At 31.7% G+C, this 23,493-nt stretch overlaps 1 long non-coding RNA gene across 1 annotated transcript; it reads left to right on the forward strand.

Moving 5' to 3' along the window:
* Positions 1-1,414: 1,414 nt before the first annotated feature.
* LOC143083718 (uncharacterized) lies at positions 1,415-23,086 on the forward strand. Its single transcript, XR_012980854.1, has 3 exons — positions 1,415-1,517; positions 19,786-19,918; positions 22,778-23,086. It is a non-coding gene; the product is annotated as an uncharacterized LOC143083718 (long non-coding RNA).
* The last annotated feature ends 407 nt before the right edge of the window (positions 23,087-23,493 follow it).

Here is a 23,493-nt window from a genome sequence, read left to right on the forward strand (position 1 = left end):
CTTTGGAGTTCATATAATTTACATTCATCGTTTTTTTATCGAATATTTCAAGGCTTTTTGACTATCAATGTTAGCCCCCCCCTTCCAATTGATTGGATAAAATGAATGGACTGCCGCCTCTATTTCAAACTGAAGTCCTATAAACTGACTGGTATTCGAATTTGTTAAAAGAAATAATTGGTATCTCTATTGATTCAATACTGTAATGCCGAAAAACAATTATTTGTTTCCGGGAATTCCGAACAGCTAGAAATATATTCCCGAGTTTCAATTTGAATAACTCGAATAATTTAAGCCCTTTCCATGTCCGATTTTCTCCCACACGAGAAATGTAGCATTCGTACATCAGCTGAATAATACGACTGAATTATTCGGGTTACAATTAGTGTAAATCTCGAATGCATATAAAAGTAAAGGTCCAGCCCGACTTTCGGAAATGGACTGTGGTAGATTTCAGATTGATTTCCAGAAATAAAATCATACAAAAAATTTTTCACGCAAATATTCGTCTTCAGACGTGTAAAGTTATACAACGGTTACTAGCCGGTCTGGATTTTAATAAAAAGAAGCGCATGCAATGCATAAAATATATAATGTCGTGGGTCAGGGATGTGTTGAATTATAGAGATGCTTATGCGGCACAAAGATAGGATTAATTTACCCAAATGTTTTTACCACACAACTTAAATTTTACTTAAATATTGATTTGTTATCCTGTGCCAGACAGATGGCTGATATTCTGAGAAGAAACCTTGATGAAATGAAGTTTTATGGGAACAAAGATTTTGAAAACACGTCGCAGTGTTTAGATTTTAACAAAAAATAAGGCACCAAGGTCGAAAATAGTTCTAGTTTATAATGAAGAAAGTGTCAACCGTTTTCTAGCTTGGCGATCTCCGCACGCATCCGATTATAATCATATGAGACAAATACAATACAATAGTACACAAAACGTAACGTAAAGAAATAAAGACCGAGCAACACGAACTCCAACAAAACGTATATATTTCATTCAAGTATAGGACTATATGAAGCGTCGTAACTGTTGCGGCGACGTCAATAAAGTTGTCGTTGTTTTTTGTTTTTTTTTACACTCAAGATTCAACTTTAACAGGGTATAGCTTGAAAAGTAGCACGGTTGCTAAGGACTTTCTTTGCACCAATCGATTCCTCAAACATTTTAGAATCGTCTAATAAATTAAAAAAAAAATCGATTGTCTAATATAATAGAAAATCTTGGAAATGTAACAATTCCTGCCGAATTTCACGATTTTCCCTATATATCCTTTGTAATTTTGGTGTATGATAATCTAAAAGTAACATGACACTAAACAAATGCAATATGTCAGACATGTTTTCAGCAATTTTCAATAAATAAACAAGGAAATCAGTCTCTCTATTGATACAACAAATCAATAGATATATGAAGAATGCTATTTGTAGAACACTTATCGATTGATTGTATAAACAGTGCATTACACGATGAGCTGTTTCATGAGGAAGATCAGAATATAAAAGTATGTATCTTTTAACAATGAATAATTCATTTTCTCCATTAAAAGTGATCTATTTCATAAATTGTTATTTTTTTCTTCAAAGTATTTAAAAAAATAAGGTTTTTTTTCCGTCTGTTTAATTGATTATTATATACATGTTTGTTACCACACTGTAACATCCCCACCGGATGTAGGTACCCGCAAAGCGGTAGGGAAAAAACCAAATGTGAAGTCAGGTATATGTCAAGTTCTTATATTCATTATATTCTACGTTTTGCTGACAAGTACAGCTTTTGTGATACTAATTTCTAATAATTACATTTGATGTATGTTTCATTATAATACGTTATTCTGATTGGCTAACTGCACAACACGTGTGTCATACACTTATCCAGGAATTACTCTTAACCCGGAAATTTACCTTTATCCAACTACCCTTAACCAGGGAAGAAACATATTCTGTGATATTTTTTGAACAAAGCAAAATTTGTTAAGTATTTCTTTTTAATTAGATTTACAGTTAATTAATAAGTATTTATTGGTATAGAGTATTTCGATTATTTTGAATAATGCACTAATATTTAAGTAATTCTTCTTTGCAAAGGGAGAATATATTAAAAATTTAATTTCATGGAATGGGAGACAACTGCAACTTATTACTCTTAAACGGAAACGCGTCATACGCAACTATTATCAGCACCCGCAGTGCGCATGCGCTAAATTTGATCGCAATCGATATCGATAAATTTACTATAGATTATTAAAGGAAATATTGAATTTTGGTTAGCTGACAGTAAACAAAAATAAATATCTTTTTCATTGGCATCACATTAGAAAATACATTTTCTTAGCTTTCTAATGACATATTTTATAATTGAATCGGGATAGCAGAAGTTACGGCCATTTTCATTTTTAAAAAAGTGGTTCATTCCCTATTACTTCATACAATTCAAAATCAAAAACGTTTGCAAAGGAGTTTTCATATATAATTACATCTTTCACTATTTTTAGAAATAAATTCATTGGCATAAATATATATTCTTTGCTTTATAATCTTTCCAATGATATATATTTGATATTTTAGAAAATTTAATGAATCGGGGCCTTTTTTATCCAAAACTGGAGTTATTGTCATTGTTTGAAGATTGCGAGAAAAATTCTAAGTCCATGGAAGATTTATATTGATATAGTACTTCCATGGTCCGACCAAGTAAATCGCTCGATCACAAGTCACAAAACAAAGTTTAATCTATTTGCACATAAAATATTTATACATTTAATACAATGTTTTATATCAGGAATTTAAAAATTCAGTAAATAAAGTAAAACAAGTGTAACTTTTAAAATAAAAGAATTTTTTTGTCCAGCCGTCAGTTTTCTTTATTTTTGATAATATAAAATCTTTCGCTACTACATTAACTCAGACTTTCGGATGTTTTTCGTGAAGCGTTTTAAAAAAATTGAAATCCCATCTAAAATGATTTTTTTTTTGGCAATTTTCTTACATATCTTTTTAAAAGTTTTTTTTTTAAATAATTAGGCGGCCGTAACTAAACAATTTTGATACTTAAACATGCTCATCTGATTTACATAGAAGTAATAGATACATATTTTATATATATTATTTTCATGTTCTAAAAAGACCAATTAGTTTTGATGAAACAGGAAAAGTATCATTATCTTAAATTTTTCAGATGCAGTAACACTTTCAGAAGATCTTTTGTAGTAGATGGATTTGGAATGAAATCTTATACGTCAAATTTTCTTTCATCAATTTTATACCTTTTCACTGCTTTTGATTGGCAATATGAATCGCTGTACTATTTTACATGTACATGTGATGTATACTAGTCTATTGCTTGTTTGATGTACATTTTCCTTTTATCATTTTAACTGTTACTGAGAAAAATAAATCGCATAGGACAAAATAAAATTAATTTTAATTTGTCTCTCTCCTTTCAGAAGTTTCTATCGGGAAATATATTTAATTTTATACTTGAACATTTATGTAAAATTTGTATTAAAAAGGAAACTTATTTTAATTATTGTTCTGTTAATGTAAAGTTTACGGAAAGCTGTCTCATTCAATTTGGAACTCATACCAACTCATCCCCGGAAATCTTCTTGCATTTATATTGTACATGTATTTGCAGAATTTTTTATTTTTTTATTTATCGAATCATGGAAGTATTATATATGTCAATTTAATACTTCCATGATCGAATGAATGAGATAGTTGGAATCGTTAAAATTTAATATTATACATGCAAACAGATGCCTGCGACCCCTGTTGTTTCGATTGGCATGTTTTCTAAAGATATCCTTGTGAAGTTCACAAATTTCATCATTCATTTGATCACCTGTTGTGAATTTCAGATAACACTGTCAAGTTCAGTCAAATCCGTGGTTTAAAATTTCCTATACATATCAGTAATATTATTTTCCGGGTAGGGTATCCCCCCTTTTTTTTTATATATTATACTCGGAACATTATTGTAAACACTTTTTCTGTGGGACTTTCTTTACGGTTTTAGGAAAATTTGAGAATATCAGTATATAAATTCATTAGTATGTGCTTCGATTGGCTTATATCTATATAAAAAAAAGTAATCTAAGACTATCTCATTATTGTAAGTGAGAGACCTTTCCATCCATCAACGAACATGTGAAGCGTGTATAAATATTGTTGAAACTGAGAAATATGTATTGATATAGTGTCCATTCTAAGATCACCTGCAAACTGATCTTTTATAGAAAAACTTTGTCACTTCGGAACATCCAAACTTTTCAAAAACAATCCAATTTGAAAAATTGTCTATTGTTTTATAGGTAGCCAGTGAATGTGATAGAAGTGCCAAAATCTGCAATGTTATTTTACATAGAAGACGCTGCTTTTCAAATCGTTAAACAGTTTGTCTTAACTGAAGACATTTTTAAAGAAATTTGAAAATTTAGCTGTACATTTATACGTATTCATTATTAATACGACATTTGTCTTTCTTTCACATAGCAAAATTAAAGCTATTTAAAGAACAATACGTTGATGTACTGTAGCGTGTTTTCCATTGTGATTTATAAACAAATTGCATCGTCGCGGGCAAAAGTACTATTAATCTGCATCGTCGCGGACAAACGTACTATTAAGCATTTAGTGTTGAAGGCCAATTTTTCTCTCAGAAATCATGGCTGAAAAGTTAGAGCAAATATTGATAAACAAACAATTCTGGGAGGTAACTGAAAATAAGAGTAAAATTAGAGACCGAATTTATTCTTTTAATAAAAAAGCAAAATGTTGCAATGAGTTTGTGTTTGTGTATGTATATTCAAATTCTACGCTGTCTCATATTCGGGTTTACGTCGAAAGATATATATATATATATATATATGTTTGGTAATCATGATCTCATATTTGTCCTTTTTCGACTTTTTATTTTGTATGCATGGTTTGATATTCGGTAAAATCGAATTGTATATCTTTCGGGAAATAAAGTCAGTTTATAATCTTTATACAACTCGTATTCATGCCGCGGAACCTAGCATGCTACAGTGTCATATATTTATAATATTGTTTACTTAGGGTAGTCAAATTATTTACGAGTGTCAACATTGTCTTTACAAACTCAGCATGTTGTCTTGATAAGATATCACACACAGAAAAGACTGATGAGACGGATAAGAAATCAAAATCATGCGCGATAACTCGTACTGGCTTACACTGAGGACAATAGTTGGCCATGTTACTCTTATCCAGAAAATGTAATGTTATATTATTGACTTATTGTTAGCACAGGACGGAATTTCCAATATTTAATCAACTAAAAATTAATAGAGATAAATGAACAGTCAAATCAAAAGTAATTTTATTTTCTCAATAGACTTATAGCTTAAAAGTCGAAGTAATTTTTTTTGTCATTTTCATCTATAATGAGACAATCATTTGAGTTCTTCTTTTTTTTTGGGGGGGGGGGGGACGTGGGTGCAAAAAGATTTAGAAAAATATACCCTTGCCTGGCCAAAACAAGCATAGTGCAGGAAACAGTTGTGGTCAAAAGTGGATTTTTTTTTCGGCCAACAAATGTAAGCCTGCATAACTTTATTATCGACTCCTAGGAGTCGATATTAAGAATTAAACGATGCACAGTTAGTGCGTGAATTTGTCTTGCTACCTGATTGGAAGATATTACGAGACGTGAATAATCAAAGTTTATTGATTGGTTAGGACAATCCAAACCTTGTTAATGTCATTCAATCCCGTAGAGTATCGGATTTGTCCTCTCTATTTTATATATATATATATATAGCAATTAGATTTTGCCTGGTCAATAATCATGCATATTCATGATATTGGTACACAAGTAACTTTTATCTATAAATAGTCGAATCTTCTGGAGTTTTGTAAACAACAACGTTAAACGATATATACTACTGCATAACGTGTGACCTCACGTGTGTGGTAAAATTTGTTGATTGATGCACGTGGCTATTCTAGTAAATGACTTAATCTACAAAGCGAGAGCACTTTCCATTTTCATCAGCTAAGAGTCGACTAGCCCTTTTTGAAAGGCTAATGCTTGTGATAGATTACAATGAATAGCCAATCTGCAAATATGACCACCTAATTTGAACTTTAGAAGATGGCTGTCTCAATTGGTATTCATACCCATGGTCAGAATACCAATTTCGAAAATTAAAACGAAATAGCGACGAAACAGACTGAGTGCTATTCTTTTTTTTAATTTCATCATTTTCCATATCAGTCTCAAAAATTAAGTCTGTAATTTTATATCATATGTTGGTACTCTTATCCCGGAAATATGAACATGAAGGGAAAATATGAAATGCAGGGAAAAGTGTCTAGTAACAGCAATGCTTTAATGTTATTGTAACATGTTTCCGGGATAAGAGTACCGACATAAAATATAAAATTACGGGCTTAATTTCGCGGACAGTATAACTTTAATATAAAAATCATTTCACTTTCAAGTCATATACATAAAGCGACGATGTGTATGCTTATATCTAAATAAAAATCATACAATTCTATATTTTTTTAAAAAGATTAAATTTAGATAGAAATGCAAACATTTTACATTATGTGTCGATACCCTTATCCCGGAAACATGTTAAAAAGAGAAAATATGTATTAATATGCTGCTATTTTATTTTTTTATTATGCCAGTCCAAATTCAGTCGACATGCCATGCAAAACGTGCCTACTCTGTATTGTATATAGTTTCTCTCCTGAATATTTATAATAGATTGCAATTGGAATTCGGTGTGAGTCAATGTTCCGTGTTGAAGGCCGAACTTTTACCTATAATTGTTCACTTTAAACACAGTGTGACTTGAATGGCAATTTGTCTCATTCGCACTTCGTGCCACATCTTCTTTTTTTTTTGTTATTTAATCAAACAACAACCAATTGGTCATCGAATTTGAATTATTGTTACTTTTTTTATTCTATGTATTTCATACAAAATGATCAAACCAAAAAATTACCCCACTTGTATCATTGAATAAATCTATTTCATAATCATGGATTCAGTTAAAAAAGCTATATACAACATTTAGAAAACGAAGCTTCGAAACCTCTTCAATTATATTTTTTTCAATGATCAAACTGCATCCAAACCAAACAATGTCTGAAACAATCTCTTTAATACAAGTATACCTTGTTTGATATTACTGCTGTTGTACGAATTAAGATGAGACAATATGAATGTTTAGATAAAATTGTAACAACCTATCATGACATGCTAAAATCTAATAACCTACAAAAACGTACATATTTATCATTATAAAAGATATTTGTTCAATACAATGCAACTCAAAATACCAAAGATAGGAAACTATAACACTGTTTGTCTGTATTTGTAATCTCAAGACGCCGACGAAGCTAAGATGATTGTAAATATTGCGTTACATTTAATTTAGGTACAAAACATCTATTTGACATCTCCTAATTACCCCTCTATTTTACATCGTTTATTGATTAACATCTATTCCTCTGGTTCATCTGAATTGTAGTCTTCTTCTTGTTCATGATTTCTTATCCTAAGTAGATATTGAACAAGATCATAATTACTGTCCTCATTCATTTCAATAAATCGTTGTCAAAGCCTATCCCAGCACCCCAACTCCATAAATCATAAGGTGTTTCGAACATCTATTTAGACCAATTAGAATTAACTAATTGACCATGGCCATGTCCATCGTCAGGAGCCCAAGCCATTGCATAGTGACACTTATTATAAAAATACTGTAATTTTTATTAGGGGCTCGACACCTCATGATCTGTCTGACTTATATTTTTCTATACTCTTACAGACCTTCTAAAATTCAAACTGACCATTATTCCGTGCGTTCATCGTGTATCGTGCGTGTTGCGTGCGTGCATCGTGCGTGTATCGTGCGTGTACCAATCGTGCGTTCATCATTCATCGTTCCGTGTATTTTCCGTGTAACGTGCGTGCATCGTGTATTCTTAATCGTGTATCGTGCGTGTATCGTGCGTGTATCGTGCGCTCATCAAACATTCATTCTTAACCGTGTATCGTGCGTTCATCAATCATTCATTTTTAACCGTGTATCGTGCGTTCGTCAATCGTGTATAATTGTGTAGATCAGATAACGTGCATTTGTGAAACGTTTATCTCTAATTGTGTAACGTTCATACATTGCGGTTTTTATATGATAGTCGGTTATAGAGCGGTTAAAGTATATGTATATATATATATAATATATATGTATGTTCCGACTTTAAATAAAATTTACAGTCATACTTACTTTCTTGTAGACTCTTAATTAACTTCATCGTACATAACGTTCATACAGATTCATGACTTTTTGTGTAAATATTTTATCGTCTGTAAAGATTTTGTGGTTATTCGGTGAATCTTGGCTGGGACTGACACATTTTGATATAATGATACATGTTGTACGTACAAACAATAACATGATATTGACATTTCTACGACAGAAGAGTTAAAATTGGAATTTCTATTCAACTGAGCAAAAATGGACTTAAAAATATACTGTTGGCCAACTGGTATTTGTTAAACATATTCTGTCAATTAAAAACAAATGTGTTTTTGCAAAATTTAAATGTGGGGTAGCTCCACTAAAAAAATAGAAACTGGAAAGTATGAAAGAAAAGAAGTCCACGAGATGACATGTGTTGTAGCTCTACTATTGAAGATGAACTTCATGCCATTCTAAAATGCCCATTATAGTATAATATTATACATTTTAATGAACATTTTAACCCGCGGCTATAATTATCAGATAGCGAAAATTTAATATTTTTATTTAATAACGGCAATGTTGCTGCTATAGTCGCCAAAAACACCAACACTATTTTATTGAAAAGAAACTATACAAATCCTTGGTTGTAAATCCTAGGTAGATTATAATTCTTCGCTTATTTGGCAAATTCCTATGCTACTAAGATATTTCGAAATATTTAAGTTTTGATAAATACCATTTTAAATATCATTTTTGTCTTAGTTTCTGATGGTCACATGCACGTTATGTTATTTCATTGAGAAAATACAATATACAAGATTGTCGGGTAAATGTGGATTGCGGATTAAAATGTTAAATGTCAAACATGAATTAACAAATTATACTGAGGCGAATTAACACGAATATGTATATTCTCTTCAACAGTGTTTGAATTCTCTGTTCTGAATTTCATTTAAACTAAGCTAAAATGTTTTGTGAAAAATTGAATAAAAATAAACATTACATGTATTTGAAGGCATTATTTTAATTAAACAAATATAAGATCACGCAAATATATCATGTATTATTTTAAATTGAGGAACTTGGATTTACAAGTTTTAGATATAATCTTGGTTTTTTTTGTGTTTTTTTTTGTTTTTTATAAATTAGTTAAATATATGGTATTATCATAACATGTCTTTACTTGAATGGAATAAGCATGGAACACTTTCACGGATTCATTTTTCATTGTGTTCATGGTTGCCTATCAATGACACCGTTTTATAATGTATGTCTAAAAGATTATTATCCGAAAAATAATTCACAATAGTACGTTGTTACTGACTAGGTTGGTCCCCTCCGCAAAACATTCAGTATGCCTTCGGAACATACAAATATTAAGGCATTGTCAAGAATTTCAATAACGGCCGGGAAACAAACTAGTTGTTAACCTTCTATGATTATTAAAGAATGACGGATGTTGGTTTTTTTCGGTACGTCTTAACACTGCTAAGGAATCCTTAGTGCACTAAGGCTTTGACTATACAATGCCACTAAGGAATAGAAGGAGTGCTGTTATATGTATTATTTTTATCTATCATGTTAGAGATTGATATTTAATGCATAAATTTCAAATTTTACAGAAAAATAATCATAAATAAACGAGATATTCAACATTATTTAGACACGTGCCGGTTTTTCTTTGATATGCCGAAAATCAATGAACCCTTTGACATGTGCCAAATAACATATATATCTATAGAAACTGATTAAACAATGATGATCTTTTTTATTTTAAGTGATTTAAAACAATTGTATCGAAAAGATTTATGCTTCAAATATTTAATTAATGTGTTGTTCTTATTTAAAATGATGAAAAGGACAAATAATTTTGCTGTTGTTTAATTTCTTTTGCAACAAAATTGCTTGCCATAGGAGCACGACTTTGATGTGCGCCAACTTATAAATAAGAGTGTGGTCAGCTTGTTAAAATGTTTATGTAAGATATACAGAGACAAAAGGAATATATATATTTATAAGTGTTTTGTTTTTATTTTAATTCCGACAAAGATGCGTGTAAATACAAATGGTTTCACTAAAAATATGAGTAAATTCCGAAAACCATCATAAGAAACAACTATGTTAAGTTTCATGAAATGGATAAGCGGTTCTCAAGTCAAGTGCGACATGCGGACGGACGGACGCCGGACATTTGTATACCATAAAACGTCCCGTCAAAATGCGTAGTGCGCCCGTATGTCAGAAAGAAATCTGATTTGTATGTTTTTTGTCGAGTCTTCGACTTTAGTCGAAAAAGCGAGACTAAGCGATCCTACATTCCGTCGGCGTCTTTGAAATTTTAATGACCGTTTCTTAAACTATCCTGGATTTCTATTAAACTTGGACAGAAGCTTGTTAATAATCATAAGATAGTATCAAGAAGTTTTAAAACACTTATTAGATTGATAAACTGTCCTGGGTTTTATCAAACTTGGACAGAAGCTTTTTTCAATCAGAAGATAGTATCAACAGGAATATTTTATAGATTTATTTCCTCATTTTTTTTTAACAAATTGTCTGTTTATCATATTGTATGAGATAATTTATGAAATAAATAAATAATAGTTGCACCTTTTCATTTAAGATATATTTCCGTGACGTAACCTCGAAAGATTAGTCACATCACTAAAAACAATAAGGGAAATGAAACTTCTTCTCGCATGTTGCACTTTGGGTAATATTCTGTTCGACAAAATACTGAAACTCAATTTTGGTATAAATATAAAGAAGCCAAAATTTGGTTCTGAAATGTATATTTTTGTAAACTCTAAAAGCTAGGTAGCATATCCCTTACTTGATATAGGCTCTTAAATTCGACAATGTTTAGAGACAGTGCTAGGGCTGTTAGCAAGTCAAGGTCGCTAAACTCTCATTACCCGTTTAGAGATTTTCTAAAATACAATGGCTTTTGCCTTATTCGAAACAAAAACATCAGCAAATATAACTGGTGGCCTTCGGCTGTCAATTGTTCTTTTCGGGTTGTTGTCTCTTTGACACATTCCCGATTTTCATTCTTAGTTTTAAAATAACTAAAAATACTATTTACAATTGTCAGTTCAAAATACATTTAAGAAGTCAGTGCGTTGATACATGTTATATTCTACTGAATTTACTATATCCGTTATCATTACGTAATATATATATTATATAAGTCCTGTGTCAAGGTGGAAATAACGGGCCGTAATAACAAAATGTGATTTGTATGTCAGGTGAAAGTGACAACGGGTGGTATGTATACTAAAATGTTTATCGTCTTCCATTATACACGAGGGTGTGAATGGGGGTTTATAGAAGGAAATTATAGACAAAAAAATAAAGAATACAAAAAATAGAAAAGAAAATGATGCTGTACTAGAATATATGGAATAAAGAATGATCGGCAAAAGGTAAAACGAATTATTAAACAAATTGCCTAAAAATATAGAATACAGAAATACTGAATCCCCATTCAGACCCTCATGATCTGACATTTAAAGCTTTAGGACATTTATGGGCATGCGATACAGTTTTAGACCGACAGTGATTTTTTTTCAAATTCAATTTGTACATGTGTATATGTGCTAAAAATTATATCTTCATGTGCTAAATTTAAAAGACAAATGGGTTTGAATTATTCGACATTTCCCTAATATTTCGGTTTCTTGGACATTTCTGTCCTTTGAACAGACACCCTTAACATTTTATGTTTCAAAATATAAAGATATGCAGATAAGGAATATCTTCGTTACAAAATTGGGTTCTTCCTACATTTGTGTAACAATTCTATTTTTGTTAAAAGAAATTGATTTAAGAAAAAACGGTATTTTTGTTGAATATTTATCTAGTTAAAAAAGTCGTTAATTTCTTCATAATAGTTGGAACAAAAATCTCCATACGATATCAAGCCAAATTTCTAAAAAGAAGGGAAATATGCTCTTAAGCTAATGGTTAAATCTCGAAAAAATGTTAAAATGCTAAAAGTTTTTAAAAGAAAGAGTTTAATGTCTGCTATTTTAGATTAATTCTGCGAATTGTTTTTGTCTGCAAAAACATAAAACAGAGAGATAAAGAGAATCACAACTAATTGAATAAAATGGAGGATTGAAATGGAGAATGTGTCAAAGAGACAACAATCCAACCAAAGAGCAGAAAATGGTGCGTCTTAACACGGCTAAGGACTCATAAGTGCACTAATATGTTATAATATGCTACTAAGGACTAAAAGAGTGATTTGCAGTGTAAACAAATTTCTTATCTAGATTGAGATTGATATTTAATGCATATATCCAAATTTAATCAATAAAAGATCACTGATAATAATTGAACAATGCCTGTGCCGGTTTTCGTTAATTTTTCCGAAAATCACTGAACTATAAGACACGTGTCAAATTACATAACTGATAACACTATTCTGTACCTTAAAAAATGAGAAAAAAAAAATATTATTTAGAGAGGAAAATTACCCAGACATTTAGATAGATTTACCATAAAAATATGTTCTTAATTTTTAAAAAATCATTTAATCTGCATCGGTTAATGATTTAATGAAAACATATAGAAAATTGTTAAGCTGATTTTTTTTTCAGGAAGGAAAATAATGTTTGCATCAATAAAAATAGCCCCTCCCCTATAAATGATCATTAATTTACCTAAGTGGGAGCTTAAATTTTGGAATCAATCGCGAGGCCTGACTGCCATAAACAACAGATTACGAACAGCAAACAGTGGATACACCAATTTATTGATATGTATGAAAGACAACGACGGACACAAAATGATTGCACTGAATAATTTCAACTACCATTGAGATAGATTTTTCAAATCTCCTTTTGATTATTCAGTGGTTGTTTAAACGTCCAGTGGCAAACATTTCATGCATATTCAGGACGAAAAGTCGTTTCAGAAGTATATAATGAAGTATTTGGTATTACAAATGTTAATTTTCTAATTATTTAGTAAATGTCATTTTCTTAGGTAGTTCTAATTAATTTGTACGAATCAAATTTTTCTGACAAAATTATATCTTTTGCTCTCAATTAACACATACGATTCTGATAACAATGGATAATATAAGGAACTTTGTAACTTAAAAAAAGAAATTATGATTGTTTAATCAGGTGTTATGTCAGTTCGCTTGTGTCAGTCGGATCACTGATTTTCGGCAATATCAAGGAAAAACCGACACGTTCTAAAGATTGTTCAACTACTCATTTATTGGTGAAATTATAACCTAATATGTCCTGTTGATAAGTATATATGTACAGAACTACAAAAATTTGCAGCGAATGTTAACATAAAAGAATCAAATAATTTCTGCTATGCTTGTATAGTGAAAACGAAAACAGCTTACAATATTTTTTAGATATATACATACATGTATATAATCGTTTATAAAATGTATCCGTCAAAGTGAAAAAATATATAACATGTAAAAATATATAGATCATTCATTTATTACAATCAATTATATCAAACATAGCAGTTAAAATAATTTCTAGAACCAGTCACTCTCTGTAGATATAATGCGTCGGACATTGTATGCATAAAAAAAAAAATCTCGATTTTTAACTGTATGAAATAAAATTAGTTAGAGTTTCGCGGAACACAATGTCTCGCCTTCGTTTGCCGTAAACTTGAACTCTCAGGGTGAGGCTGAACAAAATCAAGACACTATATTTTGATTGTTATGAGCTTCTGTCCAAGTTCACAAATATTTCCGGTGCCTATAAAATAGCCGACTTTAATTAAGTTATTTGAATCTGAGCTGGCAAAATAGCATATTATCTATCATGGTGGTATCGGCAAAACAGCTACAAGTATTGCCTTTAATGAAAATGCATATCAATTTTAAATACTATTCTAAATAAAATAGCTTTGAGAATCGTGTAAAAAGCGTTCGTTGTTCAGTCGTCAATGAATCATTCAACTTGCGTGTATCGTGCGTGCGTGTATCGTGCGTGTATCGTGTATTTATCATCCATCGTGCATCGTGCGTGTATCGTGCGTTCATCATTCATCATTCATTTTGCGTTAATCCTCCGTGTAACGCTCATCGCTCATCGTGCGTGTATCGTGTATCGTGCGTGTACCGTGCGTGTATCGTGCATTCACCGTGCGTGTATCGTGCGTGTGGTCAGTTTGAATTTTAGAAGGTCTGTATCTACTTAACCTTGTTTATCAATTTAACGAACAAAGTTTAGAATCTATTTTCATAATCTGCAACATATCAATTACCCAGAGTTACTGATGTTACTGTGTCTTTCAAGTTTTTATGCATTCGGAAAGCAAATAGAGGTCTTTTATCAAATAAAATAAAAGTTTTGCCTCTTCGTCATCTTTTAATGTATCCCAGTGATTTAAGAAATTGTTCTTAATGTGTGATTTCTGTCTCGAAAACACTGTGGAGAATACCAAGGGAGGCGACTGTAATACAGATTTGGCCTTTACCATTAATGTGTCTTTTCTTTGTTTTGCAGTTACTTCCTGCATAACCGGTTCATATCCAGATTTTGTTAAAAAGGGATGACGTTTAAAAATATCACCCTTGTCAAAAAGATATTTACATCTTAGTTTTCTTGCAAATTCATTGAAATCTAATGCAATACTAGATTTTGCAAATTTGGTCGAGGGAGACGGTAGATATGAGTAACAAAGTCTCATCGTCTTTTATTTTTTCAGTGGTGAATATTTTAACATATTCACGTGCTTTTTCAATTGATTGTTTTCCTCTTGAGAGAGCGAATCTATATCTTTTTATTTTTCTGATAGAAGGCCTTTTTCATGATAGCCTTTTTGTTTTTTTCGCTCTCTGTAAGTGTCTGTTAGCCATGTTTACAGATCGGAGGAAATCGCCAGAAGGCAGTGTGCAATTCATTTCTTGATGTAATATTGATTCTCTATCAAGCCTGTATGAACTCACCAACTAATCAGATATCAGTTACTCATTAGGAAACTACATAAGGGGAAGAGGAGAACATCCCTCCTAGACATTGCAACTAATCACCATTCATTGCTTTATAAACTGACACGTATACCAGATGCATTTTGACAATTTGACTTTTTAATTTATCAGACAATCAAAAACCATACATTTTTGTTTTGAAAATCTCAGCACTTTCTTTTCAACTAATTCCTCTCACTAAAGAATCTCTGACGTATTGGTTTTTACATTTACTTTCCTTGTATTATGTATGTATTACAACTTTAACATAAATTGACATAATTAACCAACCCTTAAACCTTTCGGTAAAGATATTTTTCAAATTTAATATCTATTTTGACAGAAATACAAAACACATTATCAATGCACTATTGCTATTGCCGATAATAACCGTTGCATTTAATTATAATGTATTAATTATGACTACTTATCGTCAACAAATATCAAAAATTATCTTTGATGGTTTTATTTCTCAACTTTAAATAAAGATTTATTTGTAAACATTTGTTTATCATCATAATTACACTGGGTTCATTGATAAACTAACCTTCTTTGTTCTGCTCTATCAATTATCTATAAATTAAGCGTTACTTAAGAACCAATAAGATATTACACTTTTATTTACACACTTTACAGATGTTTGTCAAAAAACTTTACTAACGAAGTGTATAGGCACACGTTAAATGTTTTATCATCTTCAAATGACTTATCTGATGTTACACAGTTCAGTTAAATCATATCCATCGCTAGTTGCATTTATGTAATACAAGTTTGTTTATAAAACTGTATAAAATATTAAATCATAACAGATCACTGGTGGGACTGCCCTTACAGTGTCAGCTTGTAATTTAAGACGATGAGGGTAAAACCCAATTTTTGTAGCATTGCTGATGATAGATATTTCCTCCAGTGATAAACAAATGTTTACAAATATATCTTTATTTAAAGTTGAGAAATAAAACCATCAAAGATAATTTTTGATATTTGTTGACGATAAGTAGTCATAATTAATAATTATAATTAAAGGCAACGGTTATTATCGGCAATAGCAATTGTGCATTGATAATGTGTTTTGTATTTCTGTCAAAATAGATATTAAATTTGAAAAATATCTTTACCGAAAGGTTTAAGGGTTGATTAATTATGTCAATTTATGTTGAAGTTGTAATACATACATAATACACATGATACAAGGAAAGCAAATGTAAAAACCAATACGTCAGAGATTCTTTAGTGAGAGGAATTAGTTGAAAAGAAAGTGCTGAGATTTTCAAAACAAAAATGTATGGTTTTTGATTGTCTGATAAATCAAAAAGTCAAATTGTCAAAATGCATCTGGTATACGTGTCAGTTTATAAAGCAATGAATGGTGATTGGTTGCAATGTCTAGGAGGGATGTTCTCCTCTTCCCCTTATGTAGTTTCCTAATGAGTAACTGATATCTGATTAGTTGGTGAGTTCATACAGGCTTGATAGAGAATCAATATTACATCAAGAAATGAATTGCACACTGCCTTCTGGCGATTTCCTCCGATCTGTAAGCATGGCTAACAGACACTTTAAGAGAGCGAAAAAAAACAAAAAGGAAGTAACTGCAAAACAAAGAAAAGACACATTAATGGTAAAGGCCAAATCTGTATTACAGTCGCCTCCCTTGGTATTCTCCACAGTGTTTTCGAGACAGAAATCACACATTAAGAACAATTTCTTAAATCACTGGGATACATTAAAAGATGACGAAGAGGCAAAACTTTTATTTTATTTGATAAAAGACCTCTATTTGCTTTCCGAATGCATAAAAACTTGAAAGACACAGTAACATCAGTAACTCTGGGTAATTGATATGTTGCAGATTATGAAAATAGATTCTAAACTTTGTTCGTTAAATTGATAAACAAGGTTAAGTAGATAAGAGTATAGAAAAATATAAGTCAGACAGATCATGAGGTGTCGAGCCCCTAATAAAAATTACAGTATTTTTAGCTCACCTGGCCTAAAAGGCCATGTGAGCTTTTCTCATCACTTGGCGTCCGTCGTCGTCGTCGTTAACAATTTTTCAAACATCTTCTCCTCTGAAACTACTGAATGGATTTGAATGAAACTTAAAATGATTGTTCCTTAGATTATCCTGCACAAAGTGTGTGCTTCGATTTTTGATCCGTCAAAAAACATGGCCGCCGTTACTTAAAATAGAACATAGGGGTCAAATGCAGTTTTTGGCTTATATCTCAAAAACGGAAGCATTTAGAGCAAATCTGACATGGGGTAAAAATGTTCATTAGATCTATCAGCCCAGAAATTTTCAGATGAATCTATCAAGCCATTGTTGGGTTGCTGCCACTTAATTGGTAATTTAAAGGAAATTTTGCAGTTTTTGGTCATTATCTTGAATATTATTATAGATGAAGATAAACTGTAAACAGCAAAAATGATCAGCAAAGTAAGACCTACAAATAGGTTAATATGACCAAAATTGTCAATTGACCCCTTAATGGGGTAAATGTCCTTTAATGACAATTTTTCACAATTTGTTCATCATATTTGCTAACTTTAAAAAATCTTCTCCTCTGAAACTACTGAATGGATTTGGATGAAACTTAGCATGATAGTTCCTTAGATTATCCTGCACAAAGTGTGTGCTTCGATTTTTGATCCGTCAAAAAACATGGCCGCCCTTACTTTAAATAGAACATAGGGGTCAAATGCAGTTTTTGGCTTATATCTCAAAAACGAAAGCATTTAGAGCAAATCTGACATTGGATAAAAATGTTCATTAGGTCAAGATCTATCAGCCCTGAAATTTCCAGACGAATCAAACAAACCATTGTTTGGTTGCTGCCACTTAATTGGTAATTTTAAGGAAATTTTGCAGTTTTTGGTCATTATCTTGAATATCATTATAGATAAAGATAAACTGTAAACAGCAAAAATGATCAGCAAAGTAAGATCTACAAATAGGTTAATATGACAAAATTGTCAATTGACCCCTTAAGGGGAAAATATCCTTTAATGACAATTTTTCACAATTTGTTCATCATATTTGCTAACTTTAAAAAAATCTTCTCCTCTGAAACTACTGAATGGATTTGGATGAAACTTAGCATGATAGTTTCTTAGATTATCCTGCACAAAGTGTGTGCTTCGATTTTTGATCCGTCAAAAAACATGGCCGCCCTTACTTTAAATAGAACATAGGGGTCAAATGCAGTTTTTGGCTTATATCTCAAAAACGAAAGCATTTAGAGCAAATCTGACATGGGATAAAAATGTTTATTAGGTCAAAATCTATCAGCCCTGAAATTTTCAGACGAATCAAACAAACCATTGTTGGGTTGCTGCCAATTAATTGGTAATTTTAAGGAAATTTTGCAGTTTTTGGTCATTATCGTGAATATCATTATAAATAAAGATAAACTGTAAACAGCAAAAATGATCAGCAAAGTAAGATCTACAAATAAGTTAAATATGACCAAAATTGTCAATTGACCCCTTAAGGGGTTATTGTCCTTTAATGACAATTTTTTCTCAATTTGTTCATCATATTTGCTAACTTTAAAAAATCTTCTCCTCTAAAACTACTCAACCAAATTCAACCAAACTTCATTTGAATGATCAGTAGGGTGTATAAAATAAAGTTTGTGTTTTATTTTCTATTTCGTCAAAAAACATGGCCGAAGGCATTGTTTACCAGGTGAGCGATTCAGGCTCTTGAGAGCCTCTTGTTATAATAAGTGTCACTATGCAATGGCTTGGGCTCCTGACGATGGACATGGCCATGGTCAATTAGTTAATTCTAATTGGTCTAAATAGATGTTCGAAACACCTTATGATCTATGGAGTTTGGGTGCTGGGATAGGCTTTGACAACGATTTATTGAAAAAAAATGTATTTATAAGTTTTGAATGCTTCTTTTTGTAACTTTATAGGGTTGTAAAAGCGTTGACCGTGCGCACATTTTTAGTATGAAGCGCTTCCGCGCTTCATACAAAATGTACTTCGGTCAACGCTTTTACACCCCAATAAATTTACAAAAAGCAGCATTCAATTCTTAAATAATGTAGCTGCTATTTAGGTCTGATTATGATTTAATTGGCTTTTTCTCTCTTCAAATCGCCAGAATCGGAGCGAGTGGTAGCTATTCATAGAACCATCGGGACGAGTTCAAAGTTGTTAAAACAAATGTATCCTTTAACTATCCATTTTTAAAACGTTTCCGTAGAACAATGTTATATCATATTCAAGCTTGAACATCACCGGCTGTATTTCAAAATAAGTTATTGTATTCACAGAGAATTGTTTGTAAATAAAGCGGATAAATTGTACTGAAAATAGTTTTTTACTCTACGGGGAATAGAATAGATACATTTTGACATCATTGCTTCTTTCCTTCGGAGTATCTATATCCGGTTGTGATGCTACACAGTGGTAACTAGGTTTGCAAACTAGCAACAGTAAACACAGTTTTAAAATTAACATATAACATATTTTTATTTAGCATTTTCAGGGGAAAAAAGTGTTTAGTGTGTAAAATAGTATTTGACAATCTTAATCTTTTGTCACGCATACGCAACCGTTACAATTTTTCAGACACTTTAAAAAGACCAGAAAAGGGAATTCATGAAAGAAAGCATTATAAAGTATAAAGATATGAGCGGAATAAAGATTTTCTCAATATTTTACATGGTATTCTTTCTTCATACTTGTTTTAGCGAAATGCAAGGTAAGTACATAGTATTGCATGCAAATATATTTAAGATAAGTTAACAATTTAATACGCCAAATTATTTCAATTTTGTTTAGCTCACCTGGCCCGTCTTCGTAGTCCGATGTCGTTATCGTCCGCCGTCGTCATCGTCTGTTGAATCGCTTATCGACGTCGTTAACTATTATAAAAAAGTTTTCTCTGAAACTACTGATCCATATTTAACCAAACTTTGCCACAATCATCATTAGGGTATATTACTTGTTTAAAAATGTGTCTGATGACCCTGCTAGCCAACCAAGTCAAACAGTTGAAATCGGCTGACAACCCCTTATTGGAGTTATTGCCCATTAATGACAGTTTTACCCATTTTTTGCATTTCTGCATAATAACTGAAAAGCTATAATGGATAGATAGAAACTTAAATAAGCAAAAATGATCAGCAAGACAGGAATTTACAAACAAGTCAGCATGGTTTAAATCGTCTGATGGACCCTTATTGGAGTTGTTCTCTTTAATAACGATTTTTATCATTTATTTTACGTTGTTGCGTATAATCTGAAAAACTACATAAGATAAATAGAAACTTAAATAAACAAAAATGATCAGCAAGAATAGATCAACGAAGAAGAGATTTTGTCATGGATTCTATTCTAGTCCTCAAAGATGGAGAGTATATATTGTTGAAGATGCACATAGACCTATGATAGCGACACGGGCTCTTTAGAACCTCTAGGTGGTTTTCTTTAGTAAACTAGTTCTTTAAAATTTTCTAATACACCAGGAACTAGGTTTTGAAAACGGCCAGGCAAGGTGATTAATGCAGGAAGGGGGAAATTGTCACTATCTTCGGTATATGTTTTCGAAACAAAACTTGAAGAACTTGCTGCAAGGGATAAGTGAAAATGCAGAACATATTGACTAAATACCTTTTGTTCCTCCATTGATAAGCATTCGAATGAGGTATAAGGTATATCAGTAATTAGGGGCTGAAGGGTCACGGCATTATTTTGTTTCTAAAGTTTTATTATTTAAGGAATGACTGTAATATTTTTTCTGTCTAGTATGAAGAAATAACACAAACATTTTTGTGCACACTGAATAACGCGCGTAGCGGGTTATTTAACAGACTGAGTGTGCACCACATTTTTTTTAATGTTATTTCAAATAGACAGAAAAAATATTACAGACATTTCTTATAATTTAATTCTAAATTCTATTTTAAACCGTAGAAAACCATGAAAAAAATTTGATGACGTCACGGTCACATGTCTAAATTATGTCTATGGGCTCATAGCAAAATAACGTCAGCCAATCAGAAGACGCGTTACATCCAAAATTGAATTATTTAACTTTGTAAACCATACTGATGAGGAATAGTTTTGATACACAACTAGTATTATTTAGAATAAATATCAATAACAGTTGCTACGGAAACGCATTACAAAGTACTTCCCAGTTATAATTTTGAATGCAAGTTTCAAAGGAATTGCTATATTTTCTTCTATTATTATGTATTTTTTTAGTGTGCCATAGTACTATTATTGTAAATATTTTTGTAGTTAGATATTGTGCTATTTTCTTGAAAACAAAAATAATGGTTTTATACTAACATTGTATGTAAAAAGTTAATCACAAAAATACTGAACTCTAAGGAAAATTCACAACGGAAATCCAAATCCAAATGTCAATCAAGTAAAAGGTCTAGCTAGCTATAAAACCAGGTTTATTCCACAATTTTCTACATTAGAAAATGTCTGTACCAAGTCAGGAATATGACAGTTACTACCCGTTCGTTTGATGTGTTTCAGCTTTTGATTTTGCCATTTGCTTAGGGACTTTCCGTTTAGAATTTTCCTCGGAGTTCGGTATTTTTGTTATTTTATTAATTTACTTTTTTGATATTGAAATGCCTCGCGATTGCGTTCATCCAATTAAATGTACGTTTACTACAAACATATACAGTCAAGGGAGTTCGTTTGTCAGTTTCAAAGTAATTAACTTTTCAAAACACTAGTTTATATTGATAGGGGATTATTAAAAGAATCCAAAAAGCAAAAATATAAAATAAATCGGTCACCGTGCTTGTTTTCGAGATATAAGCCATTAAAATTTTGGCGGGAAAATATTCTCTCTTGCCTTTTCATAGCTTTATCATTGACAAGTTTAAGTTCTGAAAAACTATTAAAAAATAATTAAAATTTTATAAGACTTTTACAGATGGCTTATCATTATACATGTAAAAGGTTAACAAAAAGAAAAATGGGGGTCACCGGGCAAAGTTTTTCAATGCATTCAAATGGATAAAACCAGAGGATTCCGAAAACCTGACACAAAAATACAAAACATGACAAGCCAGCTTCCTTAAACACAAGATCATAATAACTGTAATGGGACAATTTCAAACATGTAAAGCTTCCGTATTTCATATTGATTGACTGATTGATTGGTGTTTAACGCCACTTTCAACACAATTGTGGCGGTCAGTTTTTTTTTTTTTTTGTTAATGGAGGAATCCGAAGTGCCCGGAGAGAACCACCGACCTTTGGTAGGAATCCTAGTCAATTAAGATTGGAGTCGAGTGCACCTGCTCCGTGCGGTATTCGAACTCACAACCTCAGTGTTGACTGGCTAGTGATACAATAGTTCGACCACTTAGACCACTCAGCCACCGAGGCCCCCTACACTTCATACGTTACGAAAACAACTATATATTTATCAATCAAAATATCAGAAATAAATCAGAACATATGGAAGACAAAGGTAGTGACTAAAGACAGACGAAAAGTTACACAATGAAACCTACAAAAAGGGAAATTTTGCATATTTGCATGTGCTCATATAATGTCTATGTGTTATTGAATACTTGTATTTTAGAATTCAAGGATAAACATTCGCTCACCATTAATAAAGAAGAAGCTTTAGCGTTCTGGTGTCATCATGAAGATCTACGAGAATGTGATGGAGACGTAGGCAAACCGAGGCTGTTTTTCGAACCTGGCGGTCCATAACATTGCGTAGGTTTTTTTAATAGAACAATGGCACTTGGTGAATACAGCTGCTGGTGGAGTCCCTGAGGGTACCACTACCTGAGTTGATGTATTGAAAACTAAGGCTTCAAATCTTTTTGACAAAGTGGTACTATTAAATCCTGATTCAGTAATAAACTTGTACAGTAACCTCAAACATATTCCAGCTTTTATATATATCCTTGGCTTTCAAAATTTTGGGTTTCATCGTTTCTGATAAAGACAAACCAAGAACAGCGCTTCAGAAGCACCATATATCGTAATTGTTATTTTTATTTACTATCCCGGTTAAACCCCACCATACTGTGTGCCTGTACCAAGTCACATTATCTGTATTTTTGCTCGCTGTATTTTGTCTTTTTTATACGTATATCTTCTCGAAGTAGTCTGGTGTTTGTGTTTGGTGTTGTATTTTGCTCTGTCTTTGTTTGTGTCTATGTAACCGGAAATAAGCACAGGGTAAATTTATATAAATAAACAAAGCAACACAACTAAACAACATACCGTCATATCGGTTGCGAGTCGTCTTGATTGAAAATTACCGACTCTAGGTGTTAACAAACT

The sequence above is a fragment of the Mytilus galloprovincialis genome, chromosome 7 (genome assembly GCF_965363235.1).
Source record: "Mytilus galloprovincialis chromosome 7, xbMytGall1.hap1.1, whole genome shotgun sequence".
Taxonomy (NCBI): Eukaryota; Metazoa; Mollusca; class Bivalvia; order Mytilida; family Mytilidae; genus Mytilus; species Mytilus galloprovincialis.